The sequence below is a fragment of the Neolamprologus brichardi genome, chromosome 5 (genome assembly GCF_056152115.1).
Source record: "Neolamprologus brichardi isolate AB-2024 chromosome 5, ASM5615211v1, whole genome shotgun sequence".
In the NCBI taxonomy this organism is placed as follows: Eukaryota; Metazoa; Chordata; class Actinopteri; order Cichliformes; family Cichlidae; genus Neolamprologus; species Neolamprologus brichardi.
The window spans coordinates 29342912-29363061 of NC_142108.1; the positions used below are offsets into that span (position 1 = coordinate 29342912).

General features: G+C 37.7%; 1 protein-coding gene across 3 annotated transcripts in view; it reads right to left on the reverse strand.

Annotated features, from left to right (window-relative positions):
• cdh22 (cadherin 22) overlaps positions 1-20150 on the reverse strand; it is a 184452-nt gene that overhangs the window by 147737 nt on the left and 16565 nt on the right. Inside the window, exon 1 of one of the 3 annotated variants that reach the window (XM_006782772.2) lies at positions 1062-1166. The exons of 1 other annotated variant lie outside the window; for it this stretch is intronic. The gene's annotated coding sequence lies outside the window, so the exon portion shown is untranslated. Of the gene's footprint in view, positions 1-1061; positions 1167-20150 lie in introns of those variants that run through there. One more of the 3 variants, XM_006782771.2, reaches the window with a different exon arrangement.

A 20150-nucleotide genomic window follows, 5' to 3' on the forward strand; every position in this document is an offset into this window, starting at 1 on the left:
TCAGTCTTCCTTTTCTTACTGTCTGCCACCTCCTACTCTTAAATGTTGAATCATGACCAGAACGAACCAGGAGACAGTTTTTTTTTCTACCATACTGTTGCTGATAAGTTCCTTTTTCCCATAGCTGCAAAATCTAAGAAACAGAAATATAGTTATCTGATTTCCAGACAGTTGTGATGAATTTAACTACCTGATGTAGTGAGCATTGAGCAGTTGGAGGCTGTTTCAGTATTTGAGACTTGTTTGCCCCAGTTAACTTTTTGGACATGCAAGGCACAGAAAAGCACAATGTATCAACAGGGATCATGCATCACATGTATACAGTGACAAATATGTTTACAAACAGGCCACAGAGCATGCCTGAAGTCTACATCATTACTAATACAAGACGACCCCAAGGAACTCTGTAACTCCAGCTTTCTAGGAATGGCAAATGTATTTAAAGGGCTATAACAGGTAAATATTCAGTTTTTTAGATTGATAAATTTGTCATACTGGACACCGAAACCTTTAGAAATAATCTGAATTCACATTCAGTTAGTTACAGAGACATAGAAATCGTCACACGAAGTGCAAATACAAATAATGCTACATAAGTATGTAGGATGCAGGTATGAGGGCAAAGACTAGCTGGAACTGTGCTTCTCAAATAATATGCAACACTAGTACAAAGGAAGAGTATGGGGAATACAATGAAAACAGTGCTGCTTCACTTTTGTACTTTGGGCTTGGGCACTTTAAATAAAATTGTGCTGCCCTCACGACACCTGACCATGAGAAGCTAGACAGCCAGCGAACAAAATAGACTAGCTCTCCACACAAGGCTTGCTTTTCTTGATTTTACTGGAGATCTTTTTAAGCCTTTCCTCTCTCAAGGCTTCTCTTTGCTATTTCTTATTTGTAACTGAAACATACAGAAAGTGAAAATAAATTGCTAGCTAATACACATCTTAATGAGAAACTTAATGATTAGCCTAGCTTACCACGTACGTTACATTAGCATCACAATTTACTCCATGTAAACACATATAAAGGTTGTTTCTGAACACATTAATACTCACAAAGACGAACGTTTCCCAAGGTACAAGCGTGTAGGGCACTTTTAGCGTGTACATGAACTGTTTTGTATTCACTGTTTTAATACTTCCGAAGCACTTTTCACAGCATCAACGGAGAAAATACGTCAAAGATAGGTTAATGATCAGAGCGCTCCCTCGCTCCCATTCCCAAGGCCGCTTGCGACTCAGACGTCTCACTCTGAGCAAATTTCAAACCCACACATTTTAACTGTTTTTAGCATGAATCACGTAATATTTCTTAACTTTCAACTTATTTATCACCTTGCTTATGTAACTTAATCAGACTATGTACTAACTACTGACTTTTGACCAAAAGGTATAACAAAAATGCTCTTTTAAGTCCAGCTGCAGGAAGTCAGGTCTGAACAACAATGTTCCTTTGTTGTGCACAACACTGAAAAGAAGCCACCAACATCAGTTAACATGTAAAACTACACCTACAAAGCACAATAAAGCTAGCACAATATGAAAAAACCAGTCAGCGAGTTAGCTGTACTTTTGGAGACACTAAACAAGAAGGAACAAATTTGTAAGACACGTTCATGTGTTTTCCTAATAAACAACTCACAGATATAATATGCTTCGTGTCCAAATTGAACATAAACTTGTAAATTTCTGTAAATCTATAAACAGATTCAAATCGTCAGCTGCTGGCTTTGCTGTTTATTTACAAATTTTCCTGATTGGGAAAAAGAAGAGGGGGCTTTTTAATTCTGACTTCTGAAGTGAAATGAATGAAAAATTATACTTCTTGGACTAACAGAAGGCTTGACTAAAACTAAGGACAAACTGTGATGTAACAATGCAGCTACTGAATCTCTGGAGGACAACTGGTGTAAACTCTTTATAGGAGCGTGAAGGAAAAATGGGACAGAAGGTAAAAAAAAAATTGATACAGAAAGGAAAAAGCAAACTATTTAAACAAAAGGTGAAGGGATAAATGCAAACCTCACCCTACTTTTTCTGTATCTTCCTAATTGGCTCCATGAACAAACTCACTCACTTAAAAAGTGGAGCAGCGTGAACTACAACCTGTCATGTGAAATGAAGGCTACACAATTTATTTTTTAGTGGCAAACGTCCTTATCAATACAAGCTAAAGCAGTTCCAAGCATAATTGTCCTGTTTATCAGTTCTATTACAGGTCTTCTAGAGGCATCAAGCTAGGGCAATAAATAAACCCAGGTACTGTAGAGTTACAGCGCAATACCCCGGCTCACTTGATAGATCTCTAATAAACATCACATCCTTCACAAAAAAGAATTATGCTATCTATTTCAATGTCTTCTAGAGTGCAACATCTCCCATACCAAAGCAATTACCAGGAGTGCCTGAATCACATTTTTTTGTTATAAATGACAAGCCTTCACCTTTGCTTGCCAATGAAAAAATGGCATAAATGATTAAAAGAAACGTCATTCAGATAGAAAATGAGCAATGAGTAATGAAATGTTTAAGTAATCTTCTTCATTGACAATTCATTAAATATTTGAAATTCTGTGTCTCTCTGATATTATTGTGTAATGGGAAACTGACGCTGCAGAATTCAAATAAAGCAGTAAAGGATAATTAATGTAAATACACCAAGAGATTCTTATTTACTATTTAGATCCGCTTTTCATTGCCTCATATTCATCACAGTGGTAAACTGTGATGATATTTCGAGCTGGAGTTATGGATCCAACAAAAAGTTTTTTGCAACAATTATCTAGCACATAAAGGGGGGCAACTTTCTGGTTTATTTCTTAATTTAATATTTCTTGGAAACAATAAGTTGAAAAGTGAATTGTTTGACTGTAATTGTCTCCAATATGTAGTTGTTTTTCTTTTGCCTGTGACTATACTTTGAGCAGGTGAAGAAAGGGGACTTCACTGGTACATCTGTGCTCACTTTGAGCAGGAGGCTCATATTTCCAGGCATACAATTGAAGTATCTGTGGTATATCTGAGGCAACACTATGTAAAACATACAGTTGCTTCAGCTCCCCCATCAGCAGCAATATCTGCTGCTGTCACCAGCAGGCCTAATGATCACAACACCATTTAGCTCAAAAAACACACAAATACATCGAGTGTTGCAAAATTCCAAATCAGTCAGCTTTCTTTCTCTCCCCATGTAGCACCATGAAATATAAAAGGTACTTTTAGCTGCTGCACTATTTCCCAAGGGGTCATCACAACAGATGGGTCCACATGTTTGATTTGCACAGATTTTAGATGGGATGCCCTTCCTGATGTGACCCTCCTATTTATCCAGGTTTGGGACCAGCATTGAGAATATACCAGCTTGTGACGCCCTGAGGCTGAGCTTGTATTTCCTTTAGGAATCAAACAGGGGATCTTTTGTATGTAAGGTAAACGAGTTAGGAAATACAACACAGAGCCACTAGCCACTCATCCATTTTCTTCCACTTACCCAGGTCTTGGTTGTGGGGGCAGCACTATAAGCAGAAACTCCCAGACCCCCCTGTCCCATGTGAAACAATGCTACTGACTGAATTAAGATTTTTTGGCTTCCCTATTCCTCATGTTATTTATTTACAGTACATGGGTCAGACAATTGTTATGGTAATTTTAGTTGTGTTATATTTTTATTATGTTGCTTTATATTGTTATATTTTACAATCTAGCAATAACATAGTTAACATATTTGATTATAAAAGGCTATTATAAAAAGCTGCAGTCTGTTATGCATATAATGCCATTGTGAAGCTGGTACGATGCACAGCACTGAAAAGAAGCCACCAACATAAGTTAACATATATAAAACTAAACTTGCAAACCATAATAATCCTAGCAACAACATCAAAAACAAAAGTCTACGTGGCCATAAATTAGCTAACTTTTGGAGACACGAAACAAGTAGGAACAAATCAACACAGAACAAAAATGGAACAGAAGGCAAAGCAAACTATTTAACCCTTTAAGACCTACCATAGAAACAAGTCCGCCAGAGCTTATATTATATTTTTACATGCTGTAGTGCCATTTTTGGGAGCATTTCAAGTTGCTATACATCAATACAACCATTATAGCCCAACTTTTAATAATATGTCTGCATTAAGTGCATAGTAATTACATACATTGCAAAAAGGTGCAATAAACTACAAAAAAATTGAAAATCGTTTTTGTTTTTTTTAACATATATTTCTAGTTAGAGAAATTTAAAAGCCTTATCCCTCAAAACTGTAAATACCAAAAAGTTGCACAAAATAGTTTCCCACCACAGGAAATTTATTTTAAGTGTCTTCATAGTTTTATTTTTCAAATACACCAATTTTTATACACTGCAGGAAAAACGAAAATAAATCTTACAATGCAAATTTGCAAAATAACAGCATATGCATCAAAATAAACTATTTCCAGCAGTGCAATATGAGTCCTAAGCATCCCAGAAACGACACAGAAAGTCATAAAGTCAAACATAACTTTTAAAAAATAGGCTCATATGGCCCTGATGGTAAAAAATTACATTTCCACAAATTACGTCACCGGTTTCGGGCAGGTCATGGCGGACATGCGATAGTTAGCGCTGATGGACAAAGGAAGTGTTGCAAACAGCTGATCGGATCGGCAAAGCGTGTTTCTGGAATATTATGTTTTTGTTGCTGCAAGTGCTTTTATGCAGTTTTTGCAAAGCTATATGTGGAAGGAAACTGTGACCGAGGACAAGCTGATGGCATAAGATGTAAGTACAACTCCTCCGGTTTCATATGCAAAAAAAGTTATTGCACTGGCTTACGTGGTTGCAGCCGGTCGGAGCGGCTTTAAGGGTTAAACAGATAAAGGGATAGATGCTAACCTCACCCTACTTTTTCTTTATCTTCCTAATTGGCTCAGTGAACAAACTCACGCTTTAAAATTTACAAGTCTCTTAAATCTGCAGTAAATCAAATACTTAATTACCTGAATGTCAAAATTGCCAAAAGACTTTCTTTCTGTGCCTGTGCTTTCTGATCTTTATAGCATTATTACCCTGTGCTGGTATATTACTCAAAATATACTGCTACTGAATTCAGGTGAGCATTCAGTTTCTTGCGACTTTAGAATAGGCAGCACTGAAGCTGACATTAACACAAAAAAATTTATTTTACAGTGTGGCGTGGTGTAGCAGCGGAGGCATTCACCTCCCTCCAACGCTGACGCTTATCTGGAAGAAGACAAACATCACCCTCATCTGTACCGCATGCTGGTATTGCCCATTCTTCTCTATAGAGCCGAGACCTGGGTTATCCTCAAGCACGACCTCAACAACGTTGAGTTCTTCCAAATGTGCTGTTTGTGTCAGATTCGGACCATGACCGTCTCGGCAACAGTGCGATACATAGTCAATGTCACCAGCAGCGCTCAATGGAAGAGCTGTTCCAGAAGCAACGACTGCAATGGTTTGACCATGTCTGCCGCATAAGCAACCAGCACCTGTAGCAGTGCCACTCCCACTGGAGAAAGCGTGACACGCCCAAGGAGACTTGGATCAAGCAAATTGAGGACGATCTTAAACAACAATGTCTAACCCTTAAGCAAGCAAAGGTCAAGGCCACAGATCGCAAGGCCTGGAAGTGCATTGCTGACGGAAACCTGCCGCACCCACAGTGACGTATTGGCTTTGTGGATGACCTCCCCCTGCTGACTGCCAGCTAAGGACAAAAGATATCCGAGTGCTAAGGATTTAAAATCTATGATAATATAGAGGTTAACCCTTTGAGTTTGAGGCAGTCTGTCCCCAATGTTGTTGTAACTAAAAACTAAAATAAAACTAAAATATTTGGGGGGATTCAGAGATTTGGTGGTCTTTAAGAGTGATTATTCAACAGAAAACATTTATCTGTCATCTGCGAGTTCTTCTGGCATATATTCATATGAACTCCATTCATATACACAAATTCAGTTATAAGTAAAATAATCACTCAGACAGAAACAGAATGTCTCTTTTATTTCTCAGAATCGTCTGAGTGCTGCAGCTAGTGGAATAGTACAGAGGGAAACGGAGATGTTCCTTTCTGAGTGAAGTGCTTTTGGGAGAGACAATTCTTAAAAAAAGGTTAGGCTATGAATAGTTACTAAGTGTAGCTTTTTTTGTTCAGAAGTTGGCAACAATGTGAAAAACTGATCACATATGACTGAGAGTGATTTAAGCAGTTCAAGCTAACAGGGTAGTCAAAGTCAAATTTACTTTGACTTTGCCACATGTCATCTCTTTTTATGCCACATTCCCCGGTGATTAATACAAAAACAGGGTTGTCTTTCATGTGTTACTGTTTAGGCTCAATTCGGTTTGAGCAGTGACTTGAAATAGTAACGCCCAGCAAATCCGTTAAACCAAACCAAAAGTTGTTTTGAAAATTTAAGGAGTAGAAAGTAAAGATGTTTGTTTAAAAATTGTCAAAAAAAAAATACTCATGTAAAGTAGAGTAAAACATTCAGAGGACTCATCAGTGGCAGGTAAAGTCATCTGCATCACAATGAAATGAGAGTAAATGTTTTGTTTTCTTTCAACGTTGTCTAAGGGAGCATTTAAATTGAGAGAAAAAACAGGGCAAATAATTATCTACAGATGAACATATAAAGGTTTATGCATTTATATATTATTACAGCTGTGGAGTGTGCCATCATGTAGTTGGTTGTTAACTTTTTAGTTAGCCATTTTTAACACTGTCTTCTCCCTGCATACCATGACACCAAGACACATTCCTCTGTACAAACCTGCCAATAAACATGATTCTGATTCCTATTCCGAAGACCACATGAGGGATTTTTGTATCCTTTGACAGTGCACCGGAGAAGGAAAGGAGCTTTGGCCTCATGAAAAGAAGAGCGTAAAAACCATGCACACATTGAGGGAATATAACTCCACTTCAGCCTCAAAGCCTTCAACAGGTGATATGCCCGATGGTCTAAGGAGCCCTAGCCACCAAAGCTCTGTCTTCTGCAGAATATACTTTTCATATTACAAGGACACAGGGGAAAAAAGGGGGACAAAACACTGGAACATGACACAAAAGTTTGTAAGTCATAACCACATCATATAAATAATAAATAAATAAATAAATTTCTTGTAAATATTGCTTGTTTGTCTTTGAATAAATACATTTCTGGCTATTTTAGTATCTCTCTACACTAAAAAAATTTAGTCCCAAAATGCTGAGCAATTAATTTGACCACATGTAAATTTTCCATGTAATTTTTAATATAATTTAATGTAAAGCTGTTAAATATAATGGAATCTGGTCAAATAAAATTTAATTGATTGGTATACATTCAGTGTATGCCAAGCATATTTTCCTAAATGACTAATTACTTGAATAAATACGTTTATATACATTTTAAAATATTCTTGAACTGTTCAAACACTAAATGTTAGATGTTTAACATTTTCCAAAACTTCAATCGTTGGGCCCCAGTTTTTACTAACACGTTTACTAACACATGTTCAGATGTTGTGATGTTTCATAAGAGAAATAAACAATATTTGAGCTATTTTTCAGCTCTTTTTTTCATTTATTCAAATGGTATTTTGTTACATTTACTATTTTATTACTAAAGTAAAATTATAGCAACATAAAATTTGATGTTTAGAGGTTAGATGTTTTTTGTTTTTGTTTGAAAAAAGGTCTTTGAAGGTTGAAATTTTGTTAACCTTGCAGGAATTCTGTAATTATGTTTACGTTGTCAGAACGTTGTTGTGTTACTGGTTACTGCCACTACATAACTGAATCTGCCAAGGCCAGCGATTTCTGTTGAAACAAAAGAAAAATATTGCAGAGGATGAGCCTAACTGTTGCAATAAATTAGACGGAACAAAGAAAGTAGCTTAGAAACTGGACAAAGTGATTGAAGAGAGAGGAGATCATGAAGTAAAAAGGACCATGGTGGCGATTAATATGATTTGCCAGAAAATCCAGGTTTCCCTGGTTTCCCAATCATAGCTTAGCTTTGAGCCAAAGCCATCCTGCGAACTGGGACGGCTTCACAATCCTCTAGCTCAGAAGTATTGTTATGTCTCTTGGGTATTATCTTTCAAAGCCCATTATACTGCAGAAACAAAAAGGAGACGACACAGGCCCAGAACTGTAGTAACTCTAGTGTGCACGCATACATACACAATACGCAGCCACACGCTCATACAGTAGTTTAATCTTGCAGAGATATGTATTATCAGTATAAATCCCAGCATGGCCCCAGATATGCAGGCAGGCAGCTGTGCACCATTAGAAGCAGATGTGACATATTCATATCTTAAATTCTCCAAGACAGATAATGTAAGTATGGTAAATTAAACACTGTGTAAATATAAAATCAACCAAACATTAAATCACACCATATAACCCACTGAAGCCTATTATTTCTTGACAATATTCAGTGAATTAGGCAAGTACAGTCAAACAGTGCTCTCAGAGGTCTATGCAGCGTTGCATTCATAGATAATCATAATATTCCAATATTTCTGTGCAAACTTTTATTTGAGTTTGCACTCGCAGTACAAATGCATGTTGTGCACATATTAACAGATTGCACTGCTGTTGTGTAATAAAGATTTAAAAGCTGTAGTTGCAGGCACTACTGTGATAAGATTGTGTCACTCACTTCTTAAATTTCTAGCCACCCACCATCCAGCATATCCACCACCATAGCATAACCTCTTTATATATATTAACACCAGAGGTTTGTAGATAAGTCATGTTTTAAATCACCTTATGTAAATATAGCTGAAGTAATACTTACTGTATATAGACTACTGAAGACTACTGAGACTGTGTTGTTCCGCTAAAGGAGTACATCTCTGCTCAAAATGACATGGTTGCTGTTTAATACCATTGCAAATCGCACTGCCATGAATCCTCATCTAAAAGCTCAACTTATCCATGTTTTAGAGGCTAGTCAACACTTTGGTGCAAAAGGAGCCGAAGCTCACTGGAAAGAGAACTTTCCAAACCGTGCTGGCATATCTGCTTTGTAGCCTTACTAACTTTTCTGTCTGGGTTGTGAGAGATTTAGTGTTTTTTGTACGTTTGCAGATCTGTCAAGCTGTATACGTCATTTATGATCCATTCGTTGTCTGTTTGTTGTCTTCATTTCAAATTTTTTATACCTTATAATAATGGGAGAACTGATATATTTATGCATACAGTTTATGTGACTATGAACTTGACACTGACATAGACATCAATGTTACCCTATCACTCCTCATTTATTTTTAAGTCAAGAATGCAGTTTTTTCAAATGTGTCTTGTGCCTTTAAACTGTCCTTAATTGAACTTGTATCTTTTTACTTTCTCAAAGCCTCAAAGCCACCATTAATGGTGAGATCACAGATATAGTGAGAACCACACAAGGCCAGACCAAAAAAAAACATTATTCAGGAGTGTTTTCATTTTTTCCATCTTAAATGTTATCTCAAATATTTACTTTTTACCTACTGGCAAAGTAGGTAAGGCATTCAAAGGATTTTACATATAAATAAAACGCAAAATAAAATGGTTTCTAATTTAATAAATAATACAAATTCTCTCTTAAGATTCCGAGTTGCACACCAATAACCAGTATTTGGCATGCAAAATGTGTGAGGCTTAAAGAACGGAGTAATATCATCTTTACTATGATGATTGCAGCATACATATATTTATATATGTCTGTATATATGTCCTTATTTGGTAGGCCATACTGATTCAAACTTTGCATGAATATTGTCACACATACAGTTATGAAAATGATCGTTTTAATAATAATTATGAAAATATTGTTTATATATAGATAGATAGATAGATAGATAGATAGATAGTGTTTCAATATTTATTATGAATCATCCAATTAACAATAGAATACTCTACTAAAATAAATACTATTAAAATATATTTTTGTTTCAATTTAAATAAGATTTCCATTAAAAAAGTTGAGCTTTTGAAAAAGTTTTTAAAAATCTTAACATAAAGTGTTTTTTTTTAAAAAGCAGATAATATTTTTATATTTATGACAGAAGTAAAATAAATACACTTCATGTTCTGTCGTAAATATTACTGGGCACCAATTTCTAATTGCAGCAAATGGGTTAACTAAGAAACTAAAGAGAGTTATATTTAGGCTTATCAATTTCATAATGATGGTATTGAAATTTGGTTTAGGAATTACTTCATGAATAGGTTAATTATGTTTTACATCAAATGCGGTTACCTGTTATGGCATTTTGAGGTGTCTAAGCTGAAAAGAACTGGAAATCCTGCTATGGTTAAAGTGAAGATAAAAATATGGACCACGTTCTTGCACTAGGCCTTAAATTGGACAAAACCCTAATATGTCATCACTATGACTCAACATGGCACCCCAGTGTTCATTAAGCAGACAAATGATAGTCTGGGCATTGCAGAGGTGAGGACCTTGAAAATGTTGCAGGTTGTTGCAAGAGATAAAAAGGACCAAGAGAAAGAAACAGCAATATTTTCCATCCATCCATCCATCCATGTTTTTTCTAAGGAGGCTTTGCCTTTCTAGATTTATGGTCTTGGAGCATTCCCGAGAAAGCCTCAGGTTAGAACATGAAGAACATTTACGGATAAAGAAAATTAACAGATGCCTTTACCTGGATGTCTTTGAACTGTGAGAAGACAGTGGAGCATGTACTCACATATGCACACATAGGTTTCTTAATATCTCAATTCTCCACATTAAAAACTAGGCAGGTTGACACGCTCAAATTCTTGTAACACTCATGTCATTACTGCAGAAATCATTTTAATTAAAAATTCCACTAGAGTGTAAACAGTTGGAAAAGAACCTCAAAAGAATTAGGAAACATGCCAGTGATAAGACTGAGTAATAGTGTACAAGTATTCATGATAGTATGCATGCATTATACTAGACAAAAAATAGAGACAGACAAATATGGAACAAGAAGAGAAATGTTTTGTGTGATGTTGTGGGCGGAATTTCTAAATATATAAAGTGAGCATTTCACCTCATTGGTCTTAAACAAGGAAAGCCCAAACTGAGACTTTTCCATATATCTAATCGGCAGTTACCTGAACAGAACATTTAACAGGGGTTTGTTAACATTTCAGTCTAATAGTGTTTTACTTTACTTTTCTAACATCAATGTAGATTTCAGAGAAGAGAATTGGAGCACATAAAAGTACAGAATAAGTGAAATTTTATTCATATTTCGTTTCTTTTTGTCCACTTGCAAGGGAGCCTTGAGGATTTTGTCAACGTTTCATGACTTCCTAACAATGCTGCTTTTTTATACCCACTTGGTTACATATTTCTGGGTTATTATTGAATTTTGTTACATTACGAGGTGCTGCAGGGATTATGCCTTTCCTATTGAAAGGAAAGAATGAGTTAAACTCAGGCACTATTAGCTATTTGTCTGGCATGTTGAGCTGAAGGCTTTGCTGTCCAGCACAGACAGCTCAATTGATGAATTCCTTTTTTTTTTTTGCCTGTCCCGTTTGGTTCTTTTGCCATCAGAATTATTGTCTAAAGGCGAAGAAAGATGCCCAACAGATTTACTTTACCAAATGGACCATCCCAGCCTTGCCGTATTGGTCTATTTGATTCACCTTTTATTGTTTATTTTATTTTCACTTGCTAAATATGGGACAGACTTGACTGGGGAAAAGAAAGAGGGAAAGAAAAACAGTGGGGAAGAGGGATGGGGATAAAGGGCAAAAAACTAACAAAATAAGCAGATCAATCACCTGGATCACCCGTTGAGAAAGAAAAAAGAGAAAACAAGCAGAAGAAAAAAAAAGAGCAACATAATAAACAACATCACAATGATCTATGGGAATATCACAGTAAATGCTAAACATTATTGTGCAGCACGTAAGATCGACAGCACAGTGTGCTTTGAGGTAGGAGCCAAAAGGGGTGTCGTTTGTGTGTGTGAGCACCCGTGTGTACACCTGTGAGCATGAACGCGCTTGTTTTAAAAGGTTCCTTCATGTAATGATCTGCTAGATGGTGTGGGGAGCCACAGCCCCGTCCACCAGGGCATCAAGCAGGTATGGAGGAGATCAAGGCTCCAGACATCCAGAGGCCCTCAGAACACAAGAGACCAAGGAAGACCAACAGAGGGGCAGCTGCGCCACTATCACAGAAAGAGCTGAGGAGAGTCCCAGATGAGGGGTCACTCAGCAGCCGCGGAGCAGTGACGTGCCCGTGAGCTCCGCCGGCAGCCAGCTGTGCCAGAGTGACCGAGCCCCAGGCCGAGAGGCCGAGGGTACCCCACGCCCAAAGTGGCCCGAGCGAGTCCCAGGCTCCAGGCCCCGACAAGCAGCCACCAAGGAGTAAGCCGGTGTGTACCTGGACGACACAAAGAACCACCAACGCACCGATGTCTGAGGGCGTCTGCCACTGGCAGGGGAAGTGGTGGGGGAGATAGGCCTCCATACCTTGGAGGGCCTGAGATGTCCCTAGAGATGTGGCGTCTGATACCCGACCTGACATATAGACACAGACATACAGGCACACACAGATACAGACATCCATTCCCACCCTCATGCTCTCATATGCAATTACTCAACACTCACACAATTGCCCCTGGAGGGGGAAACTGCACCCAGACTTAGGTAGTGTTACCCTTTTCCCTGTGGTGGAGAGAAGCAGACTGCCCCGACTCGGCAGCAGCAGGGAGGCCCCACATTCCAGACCCCAATCGGACGGCCAACTCCTCCTCCTAGCCCCCCCGCTCCAACAGGCTGCAGAGAACGGGGGTGTGTGAAGACTCCAAACCTCCCTCCGCCAGCTCATATGTAGTGTTGATGCATGTGTGTTCTAAGGTGCATTTAAAACCCAGGAGGGCATGGAGCTACCTGCCAGAGAGCAAAGCCCCTCCTGATAGCCCTCAATGTTTACATGTATTTAAAATTGAGAGGTGGGCAACAACGCCAGGGGTGAATTCCTGATCAAAATCTGCTATGCAGGGTGATTACTCAAGCAGATTGACCTCGATAATGTTGGTACCATCACAAAGCTCAAGTATAGTATACCGATGGCCATGGAGACATTCTTCCAAGTAATTCTCTCTGAATTGTATTTCTTTGAACCTACATTAAAAACTGCTGAAAGTGGTTGGCCACTGCATGCTAAAGTTCTCAATAACAAGAAAAGGAAAGAAACTATTGAACTTTTCGGCACGAAGGCTGTATGACAACTGTACACATATTTGTGTGCATGCAAGTGTGTGAGTGTATGTATTTGCATGTATTCTTTTTCTTTTGCGTGTGTGTAAACACACTTTTCCCAGCAAAAGCTTATACCATTAGTAATAATGTAGAACAATCCACATGAATATGTTATCAATGCATAATTCAGCAAACACATGAAAACTTAAAAATGTGTGTCCTTTTTGTGTTTGTTTGTAAGTACTTTTATGTGGCAGTAAGATGAAAAGTATTGTTATGTGATCAAACTATACAGTCATACCTGAATATTTAATAACCCCTTTACTACAGAGAAAAACATCATCGCATCATCAAAGTTGTAATTTTGATCATGTGATATTTTTTAAAGGGATCATTTTATCAAGCCTGAAATTCAATCCAACAGCTCAGTATCACTTTAACTGCAATTATTTAAGGATGTCTTTTCCATTATACCTCTATCAAGTGCCAACAGTGTCACACTGGAAAACAACTTAGTTCCACTCCCAAGGAGTCCCTAAAAGGGCTGTATTAAGAGTTATTACTTTGCCTGGAGGAAGTGATATCCATGCTGGCTGCAAACACATTTCTTAAAGCTGCCACTTACCACACACCTGGTATTCTCTGTCAGTCCAGATACAGAGCAACCCTTATTGATTATAATAGTGCACAATTTATTGTTTTTTTCTGCATTCTGAGCGCTTTCCCTGTTTGCAAAGCACATAGAGATTCTGTAGTTTTGTTTGGTCTTTCATGTGACAAATACCTATATGACCACTTTTAAATCACTACTCAAAACCCATCTGTTTAGAATTGCATACACCTGATCTGTCTTAGGCCATTTTTACCTTGCTCAGTTTTTATATTTGCTTTTATGACTGTTTATGTCTAAATTTTATCTACCATGTTTGCTATATATACATTTTTCTTATGTTTTTTTATGGTATTGTTTACATGCTACTGTAAGGTGACCTTTAGGGTCTGAAAGGCGCCTATGAATAAAATGTATTATTATTATTATTGTTGTTATTATTATTATTATTATTATTAATGGAGCCTAGATACATAAATCCAGAAATACTAAAAACACTAATTGTTTTCATACACATTATTATTATTAACATTATTATTGCATATTTGGGCTTTACTAAATTGCTAAACAAAGAATAAATTAAAAGAAATAAAGTAATCATCACTAATCTGATACAACTGTTTATTATGTAGTAGGATTATTTGTTTTGACATATCTTCTTTGTCCAAGCACCCAAAACTGTGTCACTTTCAGTTTTCATGATAAAAAAAAATCTTAAAAGTTAAATCTTAAAAATGAAATTACCACGCAACTTAACTGCTCTATCATATTTCCAGTTATTAATATTGGATTTTCTCCCATACTATGATTGTGATTTTTTGCATATACCGTATTTCCCGGACTACAAAGCGCACCTGAATATTAGCCGCACAAGCTAAAATCAGGGGAAAATCCTGTTTTGTACATACATTAGCCGCACCTGACTAAAAGCCGCAGGTGTTTCAATGTTGACTTATCATATGTAAGAGAATATGCACAAAGGGAATTGTCAGGAAAGAGATGGCTGTTTGGAGACACACCCCTTTTATTAATATTTTGAAAAACAAGTTACGGGACATATTTGCATAACTTTTTAGGTATATGTACAAGTACCGGTAAATACAAGTACGAAACATGTACTGTGCTTCATAAACGAGTAACAAATGTAGTACATAACAATAACCTACAGCACACCAGAAAAATAGATTGGGACTACCTTTTAGGCTCAGGTGCAGTGACACGGCTTTAACAAGAAGAAAAGTCAGTCATTCACCACCATCTTTCTCTTCTTCCTGCGCACTAAAACCACCAAAGTCCTTTTCTCCAGTGTCGGAAACGAACAGGCTCAGGATGGCTTCGTCATCCACTCTCCGCTTCTCCTTCGTTGTCACTTTCAAAACCAAACAAATCCTCGTTGTCAGTGTCAGAGTCGAACACCCTCTGAAGGGCCGTGGCGGTGTCTCCATCATGCAGCAGTCCAGCCCTTCGAAATCCGTTGGTGATCATGGTGATGTTTTCACACTTTTCCACGCTGTCAGAATCCACTGGTGGAGTTGGGCATAACTTGCTTTTCGCAAGTTTATCGCCGCTCATCATCCACGCCTCCCGCTGAACGCGTAGCGCTACTTTGAAGTTTGTTTTTCGCGCTACTTCCTCCGGCACTACGTTGCCTGGCGGACGGACATGTGACCAACATACCACTCTTGAACCCCGATCCTTCCGCCAGGCAACGTAGTGCCGGAGAACAGCGGAACAAACAAAACAAATCCTCTTACGATATCACAAAAATCATGGACAATCCATAGAAAAGCCGCAGGGTTCAAAGCTTGTGCAAAAAGTAGCGGCTTATAGCCCGACAATTACGGTACATTTATTATTACTATATGTTTTCCACTATGTCAATTAGTAAGGAAGACCGGATAGCGCTTTTTGGCAATCACTGGTCGCTAGGGAAAAATGAGTATTCCCCAACTGGTTGTTATTGGTTTCTGGAGGTTGCTGTGAAATCATTTGCTGAAATCCCAGTCACACAGGAGTAGAGACCAGTCAGCAAACACCTCGTAACAACCTGAAACAAAAGTGCATCCCCAACCAGTTGGCAAATATTTATGAGAGGTTGCTGACTGTCACTAGGTGGAATGGACCACAAAGAGTTATACACTTTTGCAGTGAAAACCTTATGATTGCTTTAGCTGCTAGCAGGTTCCCCCAGTTTGTAGTTTGCATGGAAGCCACCAGCTTGTCAACTACAAGCTAAGTAGTAATGAAACTGAAGAATTCAATGCAAAGCAGAGACAGAGACCGTTCACCTTCAAATTAAGGTTTTGCCTTTTGAAATGTGCTGTCTTCCCAAAGAGACAACTTTTATTTTGAATGCAAATAGTCTCCTTTTTCAGTTTGCAGCACACTTTTTCAAGTTTCCCTACAACTCAGTGGTTAGGGAGCGTTTGCAGACAAGTCAGCCTTGTCCGTGCAAACCAAGCGGGATTTGGTGCGGCGCACACGTTGTGACTTCGCTTAGTGACAGGTAGCAACCTCCAAAAAACTATTTTTTCCAGCTGGAGATTGCCAAGGAGTTCAACAACTAATCTTTAGACCTGTTTAAAAAGATGATGCAACAAAAGTAATCTCTGCTGCCAGGTCACACTTGAAAAAAGATTTTTTTTTTTATCTCAATTGAAAGTTTACCGGGATAAATAATTACATTTATAAAAACAAAGAAAAGAAAATATTAGGGTTGTGCATTTAGCTCTATGTGATAACAAACAACAGTGTGCCAGAACCATTCATCAGTCACAAGTTTGCAGTCCTGCCAGAAAGAAATCAGAATGAGAACAAAGTAAGAGTGTGAGAAAGGCAAAGACAAAGAGAACTACCCAAAGCCTGTATTAGCCACTCACTGAAGCCAACTGTCTGTTGCTAGGCTGCATTACCAGACAGTAAATGAAAAGCTTTGGAGGATAATTTCGACAAATATACAAATTCAGCATTGATGTTTGCTCATTCATCCATTGTCTTATCCGCCTATTCCTACTCAGGGTCAGAAGGTGCTGGAGCCTGTCCCAGCATAGACAGCACAGAAGGCTGGAAAATACCCTTGACAGGCTGCCAGTACACAAATGAACTGACATGGACACACACTCATTTGTACTCACAATCACATCTAGGGACAATCTGTAGTCTCATATTAAATTAACATCCATACATTTGAACTATGACAGGTAAACGTGGCAACTGGATAAAACTCCTTCTTGTTCCCAGGCAGCAAGCTAATGACTGAATAAGAGTCATTCAAACATTCACACAAAGAAACACTGAATTCTGAGTATTAGTCATAACATAACATTAATAGACTGATTCTTAGTCACAAAGGGGAACAAACTGATACACATCTTTGCCACTTTAGTTTCTAAAAATTGTTCTGCTTTTAACTTATTCAGCCAAGTCGACCAATTATCGTATGTGTATCTTAATAATGATGCATTACATGGTCTATTTTGGAAGTCATGTAAGTAAGAGGTCATTCCTGTTAATGCCTGTACTCGACTCAATCTGTAAGCCTTTAAAAGTGACAGCTTATCATAGATCTAATTTCAGGGACACTAATCAATGACCATCTACAGTCCTCAAAAAATGTCACTTTATACTGAGAGTAGATAATTGGAACTACGGACAAAAAGTACACAAAAAAGCACAGATTTCCCTGTTAAACGGAATCAAATTTGTGTTTACTGGCATTAGTTTTACATGCTGAACAGAGCATAAAATAAGCTATGATTGAGAGTAGACTGTTTACTTATTAAAATGACCCCAGCGCTCTTCTCACACTGGGTTATGAGAAGAGCAAACAAACCAATATGATAATAACTTGCATCACTTCTAATCCTTTGTTCATTTTAATCTCTAACATATGAAAAAAAAAAACCTTATATATGTGCGCGATTGCGTGTGGATGTTTGCATGTGATTCACTGAAGTTACATATCTCGAAAGATATCAAGCATTTCAGCCACAAAATGCGGATGACTTTCCCTACCTTGGCAGCCTTCATCCTTCCAAAGTCGACACTGATTCAGAAATACACCACTGTAAGCTCTGCCAATGGGGTTATGCCAGACTCAGAGGAAGAGTCTCTGTGAACCGTGACATCCAGGTGAAGAACTGCCTGTTTACAAAGCAGTTGTTCTTCCTACTCCAGTGCAAGAGGCACAAACACAGGCCAGGCAAACCAGCTATGAACACAGATTGAGTAAGTCTGGATCCCATCACCAGAGATGAAATCCTGGCTCTAGGAAATCATACACATTCAGGTAGAAAAAACAGAGGAACAAACAAAAGCACAGTGGAAGAACTGACTGTGTGAAAAGTTTCTTCAACTATCACGAGTGTACTGTGTGTCAAGTGCAATGCTATGCTCATTATTGCATTGAGCATAACCTATCACTATGGATATTTTCAAAAGGGGTGACTGTAGCTCAGACGATAGAGCAGGTCATTTGTTAATTGGCAAGTTGGTGGTTCATTCCCTGTCTGCTCCAGTCTGCGTGCCAAAATATCCTTAGGCAAGATGCTGAACCTCAAATTGCTCTCTGATGTGTCCATTGGAATGCATTTTAGATAAAAAGGTGCTTGTATGAATGAGGCATGTTGTATTGAGTGCTCAATTACAACAGAAAAGCGCTATATAAGAATCTGCCCATTTGCCAGCAGTAGTGCATAGAAGCTGTTTTTTTCTGAAGCACACAAAAAGCAAATTTTATAAAACTCCAAACATATATAACATAATCTATTCTCCCACCACTAGTAGTAGTAGTAGCAATAGTAAAAAACATAAAAAAAATGTTATCTATGAAAATTGCCTTTGTTTTTCCAAATGTTTTTCGACTTTACCTATATCAATTTTATCAGATATTGAATATTATTAGTATCCATTTGCTCCTCTTCTTACTACTCTCTCTCTTTTTAAAATAAGTTTGGGGATTACAGTATTGTGAGTGTTGTATTTCTTGTATTTGTTGGCACAATGATGCAGTGGTTTGTACTATCACCGAGCTCAAACTTGCCAGCCAGCCAAGACCATTCTGTGTGGCATTTGCATGCTCTCCCTGTGCCTGTGTGGGCTGTCTCTGGGTACTCTGGCTCTGTCCCACAGTTCAAAGATAAGCTTGTTAGGTCAACTGGTGATTCTAAATTGGCTGTGAGCATGAATACTTGCCCTGCGGTAGACTGGTGACTTGTCCAGGATATAACCTGCTTCATCCAAAACTTCTCAGTGGAGAGCATTGCTTGTATAATTCTTGTATATAATTCTTATTTTTTTTTTTTTCTTGCATCATGTCACCAATTTTCAAAGTAAATATATTTCTAAAGATGCTTGACATGAAATTCTCACCAACCATCCAAACTGCACGTGCAAAGAAAACAAACCATAGATGTCTATAAATTATGTTATGTGTACTAATGAGAAATGAGACAGGGGAAAAACACTGAACACGCTTACTGACATTTATTTAGTTCTTTGCTCAAAGGCCCTTGTTGGTGATGACAGCTTTAAGATGCCCCCTGTATGAAGAAACTAGTCACATGCATTGCTAAGGTGTGATTTTTACCCTTACTTATTGTACTTACAAAGATATATAGATAATTATATAAATAGATAGAATTATATAGATATAGATATAGATACACACACAAAGAGAGATAAACATTTAAGCTAAAACATTATAAAAAATTAATAGCAATGCTTTTTAACTCATTTTCCAATATAAAGCAATAAAAGCATCCATCTGATGCAACAGATGAACATAAAAACTGCTCGGCACTTGTTTGTGTTTACATGCTAATGTTTGGTCTGTCTAACTGTGCAAAACTAGCAGAATTTATCAGTAACAATAGAGGCATGACTTCCACGTGCATGTTTATACTGTTTTTGGAGCACAAAATTAGCATCTGTTTAAATAAAAACAGATGATCAAATAATAATTAAAACTTAGAATTAGACAATCACGGCAAGGAAAATAAACATTATTTGCAAATGAGTTAGACTGGAATACTAAATCATTCTTATGGCTGTTAGCTAAACATGAGGCATTTAGCTTTTTGATAGAAAAAGCAGTTATTTTAGCCTCACAACAACATATCATTTTCACATGTTTACAGTTTAAAAAATGGGGACATAACTTATTACTAACTAGTAATGATTTTGAGTCCCTTTTGTTTTTGCTAATCCTGGCTTGCTGCGTTCCGATGCGTCCACTCTTTACGCTAATCCAAACTATGCTAAGCTAAGTATATGGCCCAGTGGCTGTAGATTTATATTTAGAGTATATACATATGGAAGCAATATCAATCTTCTCATCCAACT